Genomic DNA, 16125 nt, shown 5'->3' with positions numbered 1-16125 from the left:
CCTCCCAAGTAGCTGGGAGTACAGACATGTGCCACCACGCCTGGCTAATTTTGTATTTTTAGTAGAGACAGCATTTCTCCATGTTGGTCAGGCTGGTCTCGAACTCCCAACCTCAGGTGATCCACCCGCCTCGGCCTCCCAAAGTGCTGAGATTACAGGCGTGAGCCACCATGCTCGGCCCTTTAGAGCTTAGATTCTTACACTGACTCCATGAATGTACTTTAGAGGATCTCTTAAACCATCTGAAAGTATATGTGTGCATATGTGAATTATCTCTGGAGAAAAGTATCTATAGTTTTCAGCACATTATCTAAGGAATCACAAAATATAAAAGAACTTTATTACAGAATTTATAGAATTGTAATTTCAGTGAAATTTTAGAAAACAGGATTTAATACAATTACAGAATGGTGTTTCTCTACTTTTAAAAAAATCCAAGCTATGCTTTTATATACTATACATATATATACATAATTACCCCTGACAGAAATCACCACCTTCCACTCTTAATTCCGATAAATTCCCTTAAGGGAAGCATCAAAGCTCTCCTCTCCCTATCTATTCAGGTTGATAGTCAGCTTTGAAGGTCTCCTAGAGTACGCAGAAGCAGACTTTAAAGCCCAAAACTTGCCAAAGGCATAGCCTAATAGAAAAATTCTATCCCATAAACCTGGCACCCCAAAAAGATTATGCCCACAGGTAAGAATGAATCAGAAGGTAGTCATCGCCATAGGATCCACTCCCCACCTCAACTCAAAACACAAAAACAAAAATTGTCTTGGTACTAAAATTGAGGATTGTCTATTGTGAGAAGCTGTAACCATGAGCTCTCATTCAAACCTCAGCCCAAATTTACATCACCTGAATGGTTCAAAAAGCTTCAAGCCATAAATGATATATTTTCAAATGATAATCCTCTACAGAAAACAAAGACAATTTTTCTAGGCCACAAATAACTTTCCGAAATAAGCTCCCAAGGAAAGTAATCTTCTCAATGTCAAAAATAACCAAGCATACAAGGAAATAAGGCATCATAAATAATAAGAGAAAAGACCCACCAAGGATTAAAACATTGGATTATAAGAATTAGGCTGGATGTGGTGACTCCAGCCTATAATACCAGAACTTTGGGAGGCCGAGGTGGGTGGATCACCTAGAGTCAGGAGTTCAAGACCAGCCTGGTCTCTACTAAAAATACCAAAATTTAGCCAGCATGGTGGTGGGCATCTGTAATCCCAGCTACTCAGGAGGTTGAGACAGGAGAATCTGCTTAAACCCAGGAGGTAGAGGTTGCAGTGAGCCAAGATCTCACCACTGTACTCCAGCCTGGGAGACAGAGTGAGACTCTGTCTCAAAAAAAAAAAAAACACAAAAGAAAATTGACATTCTTAACAGATGATATAATTGCGTACCCATAAATCCTGAGGAATCTACAGATAAATTATTAAAATTTGCTCAAAATTTTAGCAAGTTTGCTAGATATAAAATCAATAAATAACCTACTTGCAACTTGTATTTATCAAAAACATATAGGAGATGAAATAAGAAAAAGTATATGAAAATGTGAAGTACCCAGCTATTTTTTTTTTTAGAGATGGGGTCTTGCTATGCTGCCCAGGCCAGTCTTAAACTACTGTCTTGACCTCCGAAGTGCTGGGATTTTAGGTGTGAACCACTGTTCCTGGACACAAAATATTATAAAGTGTGGCGGGGTATGGTGGCCCACGCCTATAATTCCAGCACTTTGGGAGGCCAAGGCGAATGGATCACCTGAGGTCAGGAGTTTGAGACTAGCCTAACCAACGTGGAGAAACCCTGTCTCTACTAAAAATACAAAATTAGCAGGGCATGGTGGCGCATGCCTGTAATCCCAGCTACTCGGGAGGATGAGGCAGGAGAACTGCTTGGATCTGGGAGGTGGAGGTTGCAGTGAGCCAAGATCGTCGTGCCATTTCACTCCAGCCTGGGCAAGAAGAGCAAAACTCCATCTGAAAAAACAAAAAAATTATAAGCTGTAACAATATCCAATGTTGGCAAAGATGTGCAGCAATAGGAATTCTCATCTACTGTTATGGGAGTGTATATTGGGACTTTTTAATGTATATACACTTTTTAAAAAAATTATTTGACATTATGAAGAAACTCATAGCAAACAACCCAAACATTTCCTAGAAAAGTCTTTTACTTGTGTGCCAAATACAGGACAGGAATGTTCATGGTGTCATTGTTCAAATACCAAAATGCCCTAAATATTCATCTATAGTAAAATGTATTTTTATTCTTTTTGTTGTTGTTTGAGACGCAGTTTTAATCATTGTTGCCCAGGCTACAGTGCAGTGGCATGATCTTGGCTCACTGCAATCTTCGACTCGTGGGTTCAAGCGATTCTCCTGTCTCAGCCTCCCGAGTAGCTGGGATTATAGGTGTCCACCACCACGCCTAGCTGATTTTTATATTTTTAGTAGAGATGGGGTTTCACTACGTTGGCCGGCTGGTCTCGAACTCCTGACCTCAAGTCATCCGCCCTCCCAGGCTCCTAAAGTTCTGGGATTACAAGTGTGAGCCACCTCGCCCTGCCATATTTTTATTGTTTATTTCCATGCAGTGAAATGGTATTTTCATATAGCAATGGAAATTGACAAGTCATATGTACTAACAATATAGGTGGATCAACCCACAACATTAAGTAAAAGAAGCAAAACACAAGAATACATATATGTAGTATGCTTCCTTTAATTTAAAGTTCAAAACCAGGCATAATTAAGCTATATTGTTTAGGAATGCATGCAGAAGTAGTAAAGGTAAGAAATAATGACCAACATCAGCAGAGTGGTTACTTCTGGGGTAGGAGAGGTTTATAACAGGGAAAAGATGCAGAGGGAATGTGACCTGCAGGCTCGGCGTGTGACAGCATTCTATAGTTTGGCCTACATGGTGGTTTCAGGATGTTCATTTTGTAATTATTGTTTAAGAATAGGCTGGGCACGGTGGCTCGTGCCTGTAATCCCAGCACTTTGGGAGGCTGAGGCAAGTGGATCACTTGAAGTCAGGAGTGTAAGACCAGCCTGGCCGACATGTTGAAACCTCATCTCTACTAAAAACACAAAAATCAGCTAAGCATGGTGGCACATGCCTGTAATCTCAGCTACTCAGGAGGCTGAGACAGGAGAATCACTTGAACCCTGGAGGCAGAGTTTGCAGTGACCCAAGATCATGCCACAGCACTCCAGCCTGAGCAACAGAGCAAGACTCTGTCTCAAAAAAAAGAAAAAAAGAATATAGCAGAAGGCTGGTAGCTCACGCCTGTAATCCCAGCACTTTGGGAGGCCAAGGTGGGCAGATCACTTGAGGTAAGGAGTTCGAGACCAGCCTGGCCAACATGGTGAAACCCGTCTCTACTAAAAATACAAAAATTAGCCAAGTGTGGTACATACCTGTAATCCTAGCTACTTGGGAGTCTGTAGCAGGAGAGTCACTGAAACCCAGGAGGTGGAGGTTGCAGTAAGCCAAGATCGCATCATTGCACTCCACCCTGGGCAACAGAGTGAGACTCCATCTAAATATATATATGTCAGAGAGATTAGATGGGCAATCCCAGATACTTGGGAGATTAAAGTGGGAGGATCACTTGAGCTTAGGAGTTTGAGGTTGCAGTGAGATATGATCACGTTACTACACTGCAGCAAGACCCCATCTCCAAAAAATAGATACATAGCAGAAGAAGGAACACCCCTCAACAAAATATTATATTACAAGACAAACTACTGTATGTTTTTCAAATTACAAAAACTACCTGCTCTTCACTTTCTTCCTCCTCAAGATTCTGATATGCCCACCTGTTGGAAAAACATCTGGATAGCGTGTAGGACTGTAGAATGTGGGAGAAGGAGAGTAAAGATGGGGGATAAGAAAGCAAGCATATATGCATAACATTCCCCTACCTCATGGATCTGTACTTGGGGGTGAAAAGCCAAGGAAACTGGCAACGCATTGAACTGAACAAAGTCACTGACTGCATTTGCATGCCTGGACTCAGTCCGTGCCTTCCCTGAGTTCAGAAGCCTAAAAATTTCTCCAGTCTGTTCTTCTCAAGAGCATTGTGTTAGTAATCACATACCAGAAACAATTGAAAAAAGTTAATAGCGCCAGGCCAGGTGTGGTGGCTCACTCCTATAATCCTAGCACTTGGGAGGCTGAGGCAGGAGGATCACTTAAGCTCAGGAGTTCAAGATCAGCCTGGGCAACATAGTGAGCCCTCATCTCTAATTTAAAAAAAAATTACTGGCCGGGCGCAGTGGCTCAAGCCTGTAATCCCAGCACTTTGGGAGGCCAAGGCGGGTGGATCACGAGGTCAAGAGATCGAGACCATCTTGGTCAACATGGTGAAACCCCGTCTCTACTAAAAAAAAATACAAAAAATTAGCTGGGCATGGTGGTGCATGCCTGTAATCCCAGCTACTCAGGAGGCTGAGGCAGGAGAATTGCCTGAACCCAGGAGGCGGAGGTTGCGGTGAGCCGAGATCGCGCCATTGCACTCTAGCCGGGGAAACAAGAGTAAAACCCCGCCCAAAAAAAAAAAAAAAAAAAAAAAAATTACTAACACTAATAAATTAGTGCTACTTTCATGAGACCATGTAATTCTTTCAGAGTTAAATTGTAAATGACTTTATTCAAGAATGATTCATATATCATAAAATTTACCTATTTAAAGTGTACAATTCAGCATTTTTTAATGTGCTCACAGAGTTGTATAACCATCACTACAGTCTTGCTTCAAATATCTTTTCTTTTCTTTTGAGACAGAGTCTTGCTCTGTTGCCCAGGCTGGAGTGCAGTGGTGCGATCTTGGCTCACTGCAACCTCTGCCTCACAGGTTCAGATGATTTTCCTGCCGCAGCCTCCCAAGTAGCTGGGATTACAGGCATGAACCACCAAGCTAATTTTTGTATTTTTTAGTAGAGAGGGTTTTTCCATGTTGGCCAGCCTGGTCTCAAACTCCTGACCTCAAGTGATCTCCCCACTTTAGCCTCCCAAATTACTGGGATTATAGCCACTGTGCCCAGACTTCTTTTCTTTTCCTTTTTTTTTTTTTTTTTTTTTAAGTCAGGGTCTTGCCCTGTCACCCAGTAGGGTAGTGTGCAGTGGCGTGATCTCCAATCACTGAAGCCTTGACCTCCCAGGCTCAAGTGATCCTCCCACCTCAGCCTCCTGAGTAGCTGGGACTACAGACACCCACCACCATGCCCAGCTAATTTTTGTATTTTTTTAATAGAGACTGGGTTTCTCCATGTTTACCAGGCTTGTCTTGAATTCCTGGGCTCAAGCAATCCTCCCACCTCAGCCTCCCAAAATGCTAGGATTACAGGTGCGAGCCATCGTGCCTGTCCTTTTTTTATTTTTTGGTTTCTTTGAGACAGGGTCTCGCTCTAGCCCAGGCTGGAGCGCACTGGCATGATTACTCCTCATCATAGCCTCAACCTCAGGCAAAAGTGATCCTCCCACCTCAGTCCCCCAAGTAGCTGGGACCACAGGCATGCGCCACCACGCTGGGCTAATTTTTTTATTTTGTAGAGATAGGGTCTCCCTATGTTGCCCAGGCTGGTCTTGAATTCCTGGGCTCAAGCAATCCTCCCACCTCAGCCTCCAAAAATGCTGCTGGGATTACAGATGTGAGTCATGGCTCCCAGCCACATTTTCATCTCCCTCAAAACTAGACAACCACAAATCTACTTTGTTTCTCAGAATTAATTTATGCTTTTGGAAAATGAATATCTGTAGGCATGCATGAACAGAGATTTGATTATATCCTTTGAAAAAATTATTGAACTCCCTGGGTCAGGGGAGGTCAGTTCAACATTGATAGTTCAAGGAATTTGTGACATGTCAAAAATGAAGAACTCTGGTTGAGAAGAGTGATAGTTGCATTGTGTTAAGATGAAATTGATATTTATGATTTCCTCTTTTTTTTTTAACAAAGGCTTTCTGAACTAACATGATGTACTAATCTCTAAGAAAAATAAGCCTAATTGCCTCTCATTTGGATTGCAATCATAAAGGTCTAATTACCCTTCTTAGATTATAACATATTCACAAAGGAAACCCCAAAAAAAGGCATGCTTTGCGTTTCACTGCCTTAAAACAAGCTGTTTTCTATTGTGAATGCTTCAAGTTGTCCAACATCTAATCTCCTAGAAGATAATTTGCTAATTTTGCCTACAATTACTTTCTGTTTGGGGCATTGTGTGAGCGGTGCCTCTTGAAGAACTTCACACGAACAGGAAGCAGCTCCACACGAACAGGAATCCCTGTAAGGTGATTCACCTAAGGAGGTCTCTCCTTCCCCGCGTTACCTTCCCAGACCCCACATATACACACACAACCTCACACAGGGTGGGAGGACAGAAACTGCCTTTGCAGCTGCACAGAGATCTTGGCCACTAAAGCAAATAGTTGGAATGTGTCCATACCTAATAAAACTTTCCAAATAGTCACAGAATTTGGCAGTCATAACATCACTAGGCATATAATGACGAGGGCTTCATTTCTATGAAGGGGGCTGTGAAGTCTGCTCGGGAGAGGGGAACCAGGGACCATCTCCTTAGAGAAGTGGGTTGGTAGAAATCATTTCTTATACTTGGCAGGGGTGGAGGACAGGCTCCGTGAGTTTAGGGACCTGTGGCTTGGTTTTCCCCTTCTGCATATTCTGTGTGTGGTAGGTAGACTTTGCTTCTGAGAGCATCTGTTGTAGGCCATTATTTTTGGTTCTTATGAGAGGCAGGAGGGGCATTCAGTGAGGACTACATGGGTGGGTCTTAGTGGTCTATTTCTTGGAGTTTAGATTCATTTGCTCCTGAGATTCCCCTTGGGCGCATATGGCCCAACTCAGATGTGGTATGATCAAATCTTCCCTGTAGTTAAGCAAGTTAAGCAGAATAAACAAAATAAATTTGAATTTAAAAGGGGATGGGTATTCTCAGTCTGTTTTCTCCGTTCTTTATCATGACTTTTGGGGATGTCTTGAATCTTAAAAATTAAACTCTTCCAACAGCAAAAAGTAAGTAGGCTTTTCCTTTCTAAGAAGGGGAAACGTTTAACGTTTGTGGGATGTGGGTGATAAGTTTGCTGCAAAACTACTCCTCTAGTTCAGAGAAAACGACACAACAGAAATGAGCCGCCAGCAGGGCCAGGCTGTGCGTTTTGAAATTCCAGAGGCCTGCCCAGCCCTGTGGGTTTCCTGGAATGCTTTCATTCAGTCGTCATGTGGTAGGTGAGGAAAAGCCTGCAACATCAGTGGGTGAGCTGGAAGAATACCTCATCGGGGACAGAGGCCCGTGGCAACAGGCACAGATCCCTGCCTGTGCTCAGCGGCACAGTCAACGGACCCTGGGGCAGTGGCACACAGCCTCGCCCAGCAGCAGTACCAGACCTGTGTGCACAGACGGTCACGCCCAGGTCACAGACGCCCGTTGTCTCCCGGCCAGAGGCTGACACACTCGGACTGCACAGACCAGCCGTTAGACAGGCTCATGCTCTGTGTCATGAGAAAGGTGGAGCAGAGGTGACTCAGGGAAAAGCTGCTTTCCCCTAACACTGGCATTTGATTAATCTCATCTCAAATGCTGTCACTCACCCAGAAATGGCCTAAATGTGCCTTCCTTCCGCTGCTGGAGGGTGGAATGTGGCGGCAGCTGTGGAAGGCCAGCATGAGGAGGAGGGAGGAAAAGTACCAGATCCCACTGAACAGGTCAGAGGAATGCAGGCAGGAGGGGAAACGGGCATCCGCACCGGACCGGGCACATCCTAAGGCTGGAGGCTGCCCTGCTGTGAGAAGGCCGATTAGCAGGGAAGCAATGGGAAAAGCATTTTCTAGGGAGCTTTCCTTTCCTTTTTTTTTTTTTTTTGTTTTTGAGATGGAGTCTCGCTCTGCCACCCTGGCTGGGGTGCAGTGGGGCGATCTCAGCTCACCAAAACCTCCGCCTCCTGGGTTCAAGCGATTCTCCTGCCTCAGCCTCTCGAGTAGCTGGGATTACAGGCGCATGCCACCGGGCCGGTTAATTTTTGTATTTTTAGTAGAGACATGTTGGTCAGGCTGGTCTTGAACTCCTGATCTCAGGTGATCCACCCGCCTCAGCCTCCCAAAGTGCTGGGATGACAGGTCTGAGCCACTGCGCCCGGCGGGCTTTTCCTTTTCACACAGCCTTGAAGAACTTCAGGAAGAGCTGTCAGTAGCAGAACGTAAGATGGACTGAATCCCTTGTGTAGGTGAATTTGTGTCTAGGACCTCTTACACTGGCAAAGCCTGGAAATCAAAGATAATGTCGGGGCTCGTGGAAATAATCATAGCTATTAATTGTGACTTATATCATTAACTACAATTAATTACATTGATAACAATAGTATTAAGCATTTACTTTGTTCTCGGCCCTGATCTAAGACTTTTTCCTAGATTATCTCATGTGATCCTCTCAACACCTCTCTTAAAGCAATGCATTTAGCATCCCATTTTATCAATGAGGACATGGGGACCCACAGAGGCAGCCCAGACAGGAAGCCATTCCAGCACTGAAATCAGGCCAGGCTGGTGGCTCACGCCTGTAATCCCAGCACTTTGGGAGGCAGAGGCAGGCGGAACATTTGAGGCCAGGAGTTCAAGAACAGCCTGGCCAACATGATGAAACCCCTTCTCTACTAAAAGTATAAAAATTAGCCAGACGTGGTGGTGCATACTCCCAGCTACTCAGGAGGCTGAGGCACAAGAATCACTTGAACCTGGGAGGTGGAGGTGGCAGTGAGCTGAGATTGCGCCATTGCACTCCAGCCTGGGCAACAGGGGCAACAGAGCGAGACTCTCAGGAAAAAAAAAAAAAAAAAAAAAAAAAGAAATCAATGAATGTGTGATTTCAAATTCCAAGCTGTGGCTGGAAGGGCTGACCTCACTCATGTTTTCAAAAGTGAGTATCTTTCCACTAGTCAGGTTAGAATTGCTTCAGGCAAGCAAGAAGCTGGGGAAAGATGAGTGGAAACAGCCCTCTTCTGCCTGCCCCAGCCTGGGACTCTGGCGTGGCAGTGCAGGGCTGTCAGCCTGGATCTGGGCCTGTGCACTTGCGGCCACTGTGAAGCCGAATTCTGGACTCTCCCTCCTCCCACATTCTCGGGGGCAGAGCCAGTCTTTGAGAGAATAACTTTGACCATCATTCCCAGATCCCAAGCCAAGCATGAATCGTGAAATAATCAGCTTAATTGTAGAGTCAGTGGGAACACACACATCCAACATACACATACACTACCCATACACACATCAGAGGCTCCACAGGTACCCTCTGTTGGCAAAGACCAGCCCAGGTCACTTTTAACTTACATATTTATTTTGTAGAGACAGGGTCTCACTCTGTCCCCCAGACTGGAGTGCAGTGGTGTAATCACAGCTCACTGTAGCCTCAACCAATCCTTACACCACAGCCTGCTTACTAGCTGCGATTACAGGCATGCCACCATACCCAGCTAATTTTTTTATTTTAATTTTTTGCAGAGACATGTTTAAAGAAAAACCTTAGCCAAATTAAACTTAACACAGTTTAATTGAGCAAAGAATGCTTTGCGAATCGGGCAGACTCCCAAGCCAGAGTAGCTCAGAGAGACTCCAGTACAGCCACGTGGTGGATGATTTATAGACAGAAAAAGAAAAGTAGCAGGGCGCTGTGGTTCACATCTGTAATCCCAGCACTTTGGGAGGCCAAGGCGGGTGGAGCACCTGAGGTTGAGAGTTCAAGGCCAACCTGACCAACATGGAGAAACCTTGTCTTCACTAAAAATACAAAAATTGGCTGGGCATGGTGGCGCATGCCTGTAATCCCAGCTACTAAAGAGGCTGAGGCAGGAGAATCCCTTGAACTCAGAAGTCGTGGGTTTCAGTGAGCCAAGATTACGTTGTTGCACTCCAGCCTGGGCAACGAGAGCGAGACTCCGTCTCAGAAAAAAAAAAAAGAAAGAAAAGTAACGAATAGAAAACAGAAGTGAGGTACAGAAACAGCTGGATTGGCCACAGCTTGGCATTTGCCTTATTTGAACACGTTTTGAACAGTTGGTCCCCTTTGATTGGCCAGAACTCCCTGATTGGCACAAAGGTAGGTTATAGTTGGTTTACAACTCCATTTAGGTTGTATACAGTTCACTATGAGAAATCTTCAGGCTGAATTTAAAATAGGTAAGGAGGGGCTGGGCAAGGTGCCTCACGCCTGTAATCCCAGCACTTTGGGAGGCTAAGGCGGGAGGATCACCTGAGGTCAGGAGTTCAAGACTAGCCTGACCAACATGGTGAAACCCCGTCTCTACTAAAAATACAAAAAATCAGCTGGGCATGGTGGTGCGCACCTGTAATCGCAGCTACTTGGGAGGCTGAGGCAGGAGAATCACTTGAACACAGGAGGTGGAGACTGCAGTGAGCCCAGATTGTGCCACGTCACTCCAGCCTGGGTGACAAGAGCAAAAGTCCATCTCAAAAAATAACGTAGGGCTGGGCGCGGTGGCTCACACCTGTAATCCCAGCACTTTGGGAGGCCGAGGCGGGTGGATCACGAGATCAGGAGATCGAGACCATCCTGGTCAACATGGTGAAACCCCGTCTATATTTTAAAAAAAAAGAGAAAAAGAAAAAAAAAAAGTAAGGAGGCCACTTTAGGCTAAACTTGATTTAACAGACAGGTCTCCCTATGTTGCCCAGGCTGGTCTCAAACTCCTAACCTCAAGCAATCTTCCCACATCAGCTTTTTTTTTTGAGATGGAGTTTTGCTTTTGTTGCCCAGGCTGGAGTACAATGGCGCAATCTTGGCTCATCACAACGTCCAACTCCCGGGTTCAAGGGATTCTCCTGCTTCAGCCTACTGAGTAGCTGGGATTACAGGCATGTACCACCACACCTGGCTAATTTTATATTTTTAGTAGAGATGGGGTCCCCACATTGGTCAGGCAGGTCTTGAACTCCCGACCTCAGGTGATCCACCCACCTCGGCCTCCCAGAGTGCTGGGATTATAGGCATGAGCCACCTCACCCAGCCCCCGCTTCAATTTTGATGAACCTCAGGAGGGGAGGTCATTAGCAGAACCTAAGATGGATTGAATCCCTTGTGTAGGTGAACTCTTGTATAGGATCTCTTACATATGTGAAGCCTGGAAATAGAAGATAATGTCAGGGCAGGTATAATAATCATGGCTGTTATTAGCGGACTCCCAAAGTGCTGGGATTACAGGTGCGAGCCACTGAACTCAGCCCCAGGTCACTTGTATTTAAGGTGAACCTTAGCATGCCTCCGAATTACCAGAAGGACCTGTTCAAACACAGGGTGCTGGCCCTGCCCCCGGAGTTTTTCGCCCAAGAGGCCTGGGATGGGGCCTGAGAATGTGACCCACGTGTTCCCAGGTGCTGACACTGCTGATAGGAGGCTACTCTCTGGGAACTACTGTTTGAAGGGTTGAAGCTCCAGAAATTTGTATATCTAGTCACACATCACTTCCTGTTTAAATGTGATAGCAGGTTGGGCATGGTGGCTCACGCCTGTAATCCCAGCACTTTGAGGAGTTCAAGACCAGCCTGGCCAACATAGTGAAACCCCATCTCTACTAAAAATACAAAAATTAGCTGGGTGTGGTGGTGTGCATCTGTAATCCCAGCTAATTGGGAGGCTGAGGCAGGAGAATTGCTTGAACTTGGGAGGCAGAGGTTGCAGTGAGCTGAGATCGTGCCATTGTACTCCAGCCTGGGTGACAAGAGTGAAATTCCATTTCAAAATAATAATAATAATAATAATTAAATGTGGTGGCAGTTGTTCTCAAGGATTTTCATCTTGCAGCCTGTATGCTTTCCTGTTGTTGCTGTCACCAGTTATACTCACAAGCAGAGTGGCTTTACACAGCACAGATCATCTCACTGTTCTGGAGGTCAGAAGTCAGAAATGGGTCAGCAGGGCTGCTTTTCCTTATGGAGGGTATAGAGGGGAATCCGTGTCCTTTTTGGGCTTCTAGAGGCTGCCTGTGTTCCTTGGCTTGCAGCCCCTTCCTCTGCCTGCAAAGCCAGCAGCAGGGTGCATCTTCAACCCTTCTCCTCTCTCACACACACTTCTGTCCCCATCATCACATCATCGTCTTTGTCTCTGGTCCTCCTGCCTCCCTCTTATAAGGATCTCATGATTACACTGGGCCCATTCAGGTAATCCAAGACAACTTTTCCATTTTAAAATGCTTACTAACATCCGCCAAGTCCTTTTTTTCCCTGGAAGGTGGCATAGCCACAGATTTCAAAGATTAAAAGATGGGCGTCTTTAGGGACCATCCACCCATCCTGCCAGCGGCTTATACTGCAGCAGGTGGCAGGGCATGGTGGCATGCACCTGTAGTTCCAGCTACTCAGGAGGCTGAGGTGGGAGGATTGCTTGAGCCTAGGAGGTCAAGGCTGTAGTGTGGAATGATGGGGTCTGTGAGTAGCCATTGCACTTAAGCCAGGGCAACATAGCAAGACCCCATCTCAAAAAAATAACTCCTGCAAATCCTTCCATTCCATATCACCCACCAAAACAAACAAAAAACTGAAAGAGCATTAGGACTTGCATGATGCTAAATCAGAAGGTAAAGCCAAATTTTCCCCTTCTTTTGCCTTACCTGGTAATAAAGCAGTGTTACAGGTGAGGCTGCTGGGAAAAGTCAAAGAGACTGGAAGAGGAGCAGGGAAAGAAGGCCTAGGGTAGCTGGGAGAAGGGGGAAGGGGTTCGCGACATGCATCAATATGGGCCTCTTGACCATGCCCAGGTACCTACCCAGTCTCCCTGCTACTTTCTGGACTTTCTAGGACTGGAACCCTGGTTCCTTCCCTTTTGAGTCAAGAGACCTGAGTATCCTCAATAGACCTGCAGGTCAGCACTGCCTTTTCCCTGTCCCTAACACTGCCTTACGATCCTGTCTGTAGGCCACCTGGGAAAGATAAAGAAAGTGCGCTAAAAGGCTAGACCCTTGCCTGTTGAGATTTCTGCCAATTACCTTTGGAACGTTTCTGAAATCCCAGCCTCAGGGCTGTGAATTCTGTTTGTGGGTGTGATAGTCTGCTAGGGCTGCCATAACAAAGTACCATAGATGGGGTGCCTTAAACAGCGGAGCTTATTTCCTGACAGTTCTGGAAGCCCAAGATCAAGTATCAGAAGGTGGCTTCTTCTGAGGCCTCTATCCTTGGCTGGCAGGTGGCCGGCCTCTCTGTCCTCACTGGGTCTGTGTACATAGGTCCTGCCGTCTCTCTTCTTAGAAGGACACCAGTCATACTGGATTATGACCCAATTTTAACTTAATCATCTCTTTAAAGATGCTATCACTCAAGACAGTTATAATCTGAGAGTTAGGACTTCAACATATGCATTTGCTGGGGTATGGGGACACAAGTGGCCCACAGCATTGGGTTAAGACCCTGGGAGATTAAGAAAGATCACTCCATTCTTCCCTGCTGTCACAGGTGGACTAGGCCCGCTGAGGACGGATGCCTTGGAGAGAGGGACCAAGCTGTTAACTTTAAAAGTGTGCCCCACAACCCGGAGCTGCCTTTTCATAGCTATGTTGGGTTAAGGTTGGGAAAAAGCCAGAAAAGGTCAAAGAAGCTGCCAAAAGCGCAGGCTTAGTCTGTGTAAGGAAACAGCAGCATTTATGGCTCACAGTCACCAGTGCCAACTCCCTGCAGGTTATTTATTTGATGCGCAATTCACAGCTAGTCCCCCAGATGCCATACACAGCTAGTCCCGCGCGTCCATACGCACCCTGGACACAGAGGAAATCAAGGAGCAGCTAACGAGTGTTTGTGTCGGATGTTCTTTGAAAGGGCTGTTTGATAGATATGATTTCATTCCCAAGGCATGGCTCTGATGCGGAAGTCAAACAGCCTGCAAGTTGAAACAAACCAAATAGCCTTATCTTAGTCTTGATTCATGGGCTCCTCTCTCTTCAAAGCCCCTTAAAGGCCATACTCTGCGAATTGTAACTTGTTAAAGTAATTGCTGTTGTGAAGTCCTTCCTGGGACAGGCTGTCTTTGTCTTATAGGATCTGAATTCTCTGACATTTTTTCTTGATAAACCTTTGCTAGACTCTGGTCAAACTCACTAGCCAACATAGGTTTAAATAAAAGCGTATATTATTTAATTGCGTTTTTCTTTCTTTTTTTTTTTTCTTTTTTTGAGACGGAGTTCATTTTTGTCACCCAGGCTGGAGTTCAATGGCGCAATCTCGGCTCACTGCAACCTCCAACTCCCGGGTTCAAGCAATTCTCCCGCCTCAACCTCCTGAGTAGAACAGGCTCCCACCACCACACCCAGCAAATTTTTTTGTATTTTTAATAAAGATGGGGTTTCACCATGTTGCCCAGGCTGGTCTTGAACCCCTGACCTCAGGTGATCCACCCACCTAGGCCTCCCAAAGTGCTGGGATTACAGGCGTGAGCCACCATGCCCAGCAAGTGAGATTTTATTAGGCCTAGTAGATACTGTTTTTCACAAATTGAGGGTTTGTGGCAACCCTGCATGAAGGAAGTCTGTCAGCACCACTTTTCCAACAGCATGTACTCACCTTGTGTCCCTCTCAGCATTTTTTAGCAACATTTTTTAAAATTTATTTTTAATAGAAAGATCAGGTGATTGGGCTCAGGTCTGCCTTGGTTTGAAACCCATCTCTGCCACTCACTAGTTTTGGGAAAATGCTCTGTTTCTTTTTTTTTTTTCTTCTTTTTTAGAGATGGGGTCTTGCTATGTTGCCCAGGCTGGAGTGCAGTGGCTTTCACAGGTGCGATCCTGCTACTGATCAGCATGGGAGTTTTGACCTGCTCCAATTCCAACCTGGGCCGGTTCACCCCTCCTTAGGCAACCTGGTGGTCCCCCACTCCCGAGAGGTCACCATATTGATGCCAAACTTAGTGTGGACACCCAATCGGCATAGCGCACTGCAGCCCTGAACTCCTGGGCTCAATCAATCCTTCCACCTCAGTCTCAGGGGTAGCTGAGACTACAGGCACATGCCACTGTGCCCGGCTGTTCTGCTTCGTTTATGGAACAAATCACCCTCAACACTTAATGTCTTAGAACAAAGCAATCATCTCATCACTTTTCAGTCTCTGGGAGTCAGGAATTTGGGGAGAGCGTCAGAGGGGTAGTTCCATCTGGCTCATCTTGAGCTTGCAGGCTCTCCAGGTGAGGGCTAGAGCAAGTGGGGATAGCTGAGCATCTCCTGTAGTCTCAAGGCTTTTTCAGGTGGTCTTCCGCATGGACTCACTTGGCCTTTTTTACAGCCTGGCAGCCTCAGGCCAACGGGGCTGCTTAGGTGCTGACCGATGAAAGTTATACCACCTGCTCTGATCTAGCCTCAGAGGTCATGCAGTGTCACTTCCTTCCAACTGTCTTAATTACAAGCACATCACAAACCTCCCAGACTCAAGGAAAGGGAAATCACAGCACACCTCTTTTTTTTATTTTCTGTTTGTTTATTTTCATTTTTTTGAGACAGGGTCTCCCTCTGCCGCCCAGGCTGGAGTAAAGTGGCACACGGCTCACTGCAGGCTCCACCTGGGCTCATGCAATCCTCCCACTGCAGCCTCTGGAGTAGCTGGAAATACAGGTGCATGCCACCACACCAGGCTAATTTTTGTATTTTTCTGTAGAGATGGGGTTTCACCATGTTTCCCAGGCTGGTCTCAAACTCTTGGACCCAAGGGATCCTCTCACCTCAGCCTCTCAAAGTGCTGGGATTATAGGTGTGAGCCACTGCGCTTGGCCTGGTTAATACTTTCTTAAATAAAAGCAAAAAGACTCATGCAACAACAAATATTTATCGAGCACCTACTGTGTGCCAGGCATTGTTCCAGGCACTGGGAGACACAGCAGTGGGGGAGAAAAACATAGACAAAACTGCTGCCCCTTTGAAATTTGCATTCTAATAGGAGAGGGGCAGGAGGTGATACTAAATAATTAAGTAGTATTTAAAATATAATGAAATGCTATGGGGTAAAAATAAGGAAGGTTGGCAGTACTAGGAGTGAAGTGAGGAAATCTTATTAAAAAGGTACTATTGAGGCCGGGCGCGGTGGCTCAAGCCTGTAATCCCAGCACTTT

At 45.8% G+C, this 16125-nt stretch overlaps 1 protein-coding gene and 1 long non-coding RNA gene across 15 annotated transcripts in view; one reads left to right on the top strand and one right to left on the bottom strand.

Annotated features, from left to right (window-relative positions):
- DLGAP1 (DLG associated protein 1) overlaps positions 1-16125 on the top strand; it is a 979377-nt gene that overhangs the window by 838581 nt on the left and 124671 nt on the right. The gene's annotated exons all lie outside the window — the stretch shown is intronic.
- LOC116561586 overlaps positions 1-16125 on the bottom strand; it is a 23101-nt gene that overhangs the window by 3635 nt on the left and 3341 nt on the right. The window contains exon 2 of the long non-coding RNA XR_004273497.1: positions 14566-14567. This is a non-coding gene — a long non-coding RNA (uncharacterized LOC116561586). The remainder of the gene's footprint in view (positions 1-14565; positions 14568-16125) is intronic.

This window comes from Sapajus apella, unplaced genomic scaffold (genome assembly GCF_009761245.1).
Source record: "Sapajus apella isolate SASKATOON/1434 unplaced genomic scaffold, GSC_monkey_1.0 scaffold29, whole genome shotgun sequence".
Classification (NCBI taxonomy): Eukaryota; Metazoa; Chordata; class Mammalia; order Primates; family Cebidae; genus Sapajus; species Sapajus apella.
This window is presented reverse-complemented; position numbering and strand designations above follow the sequence as displayed.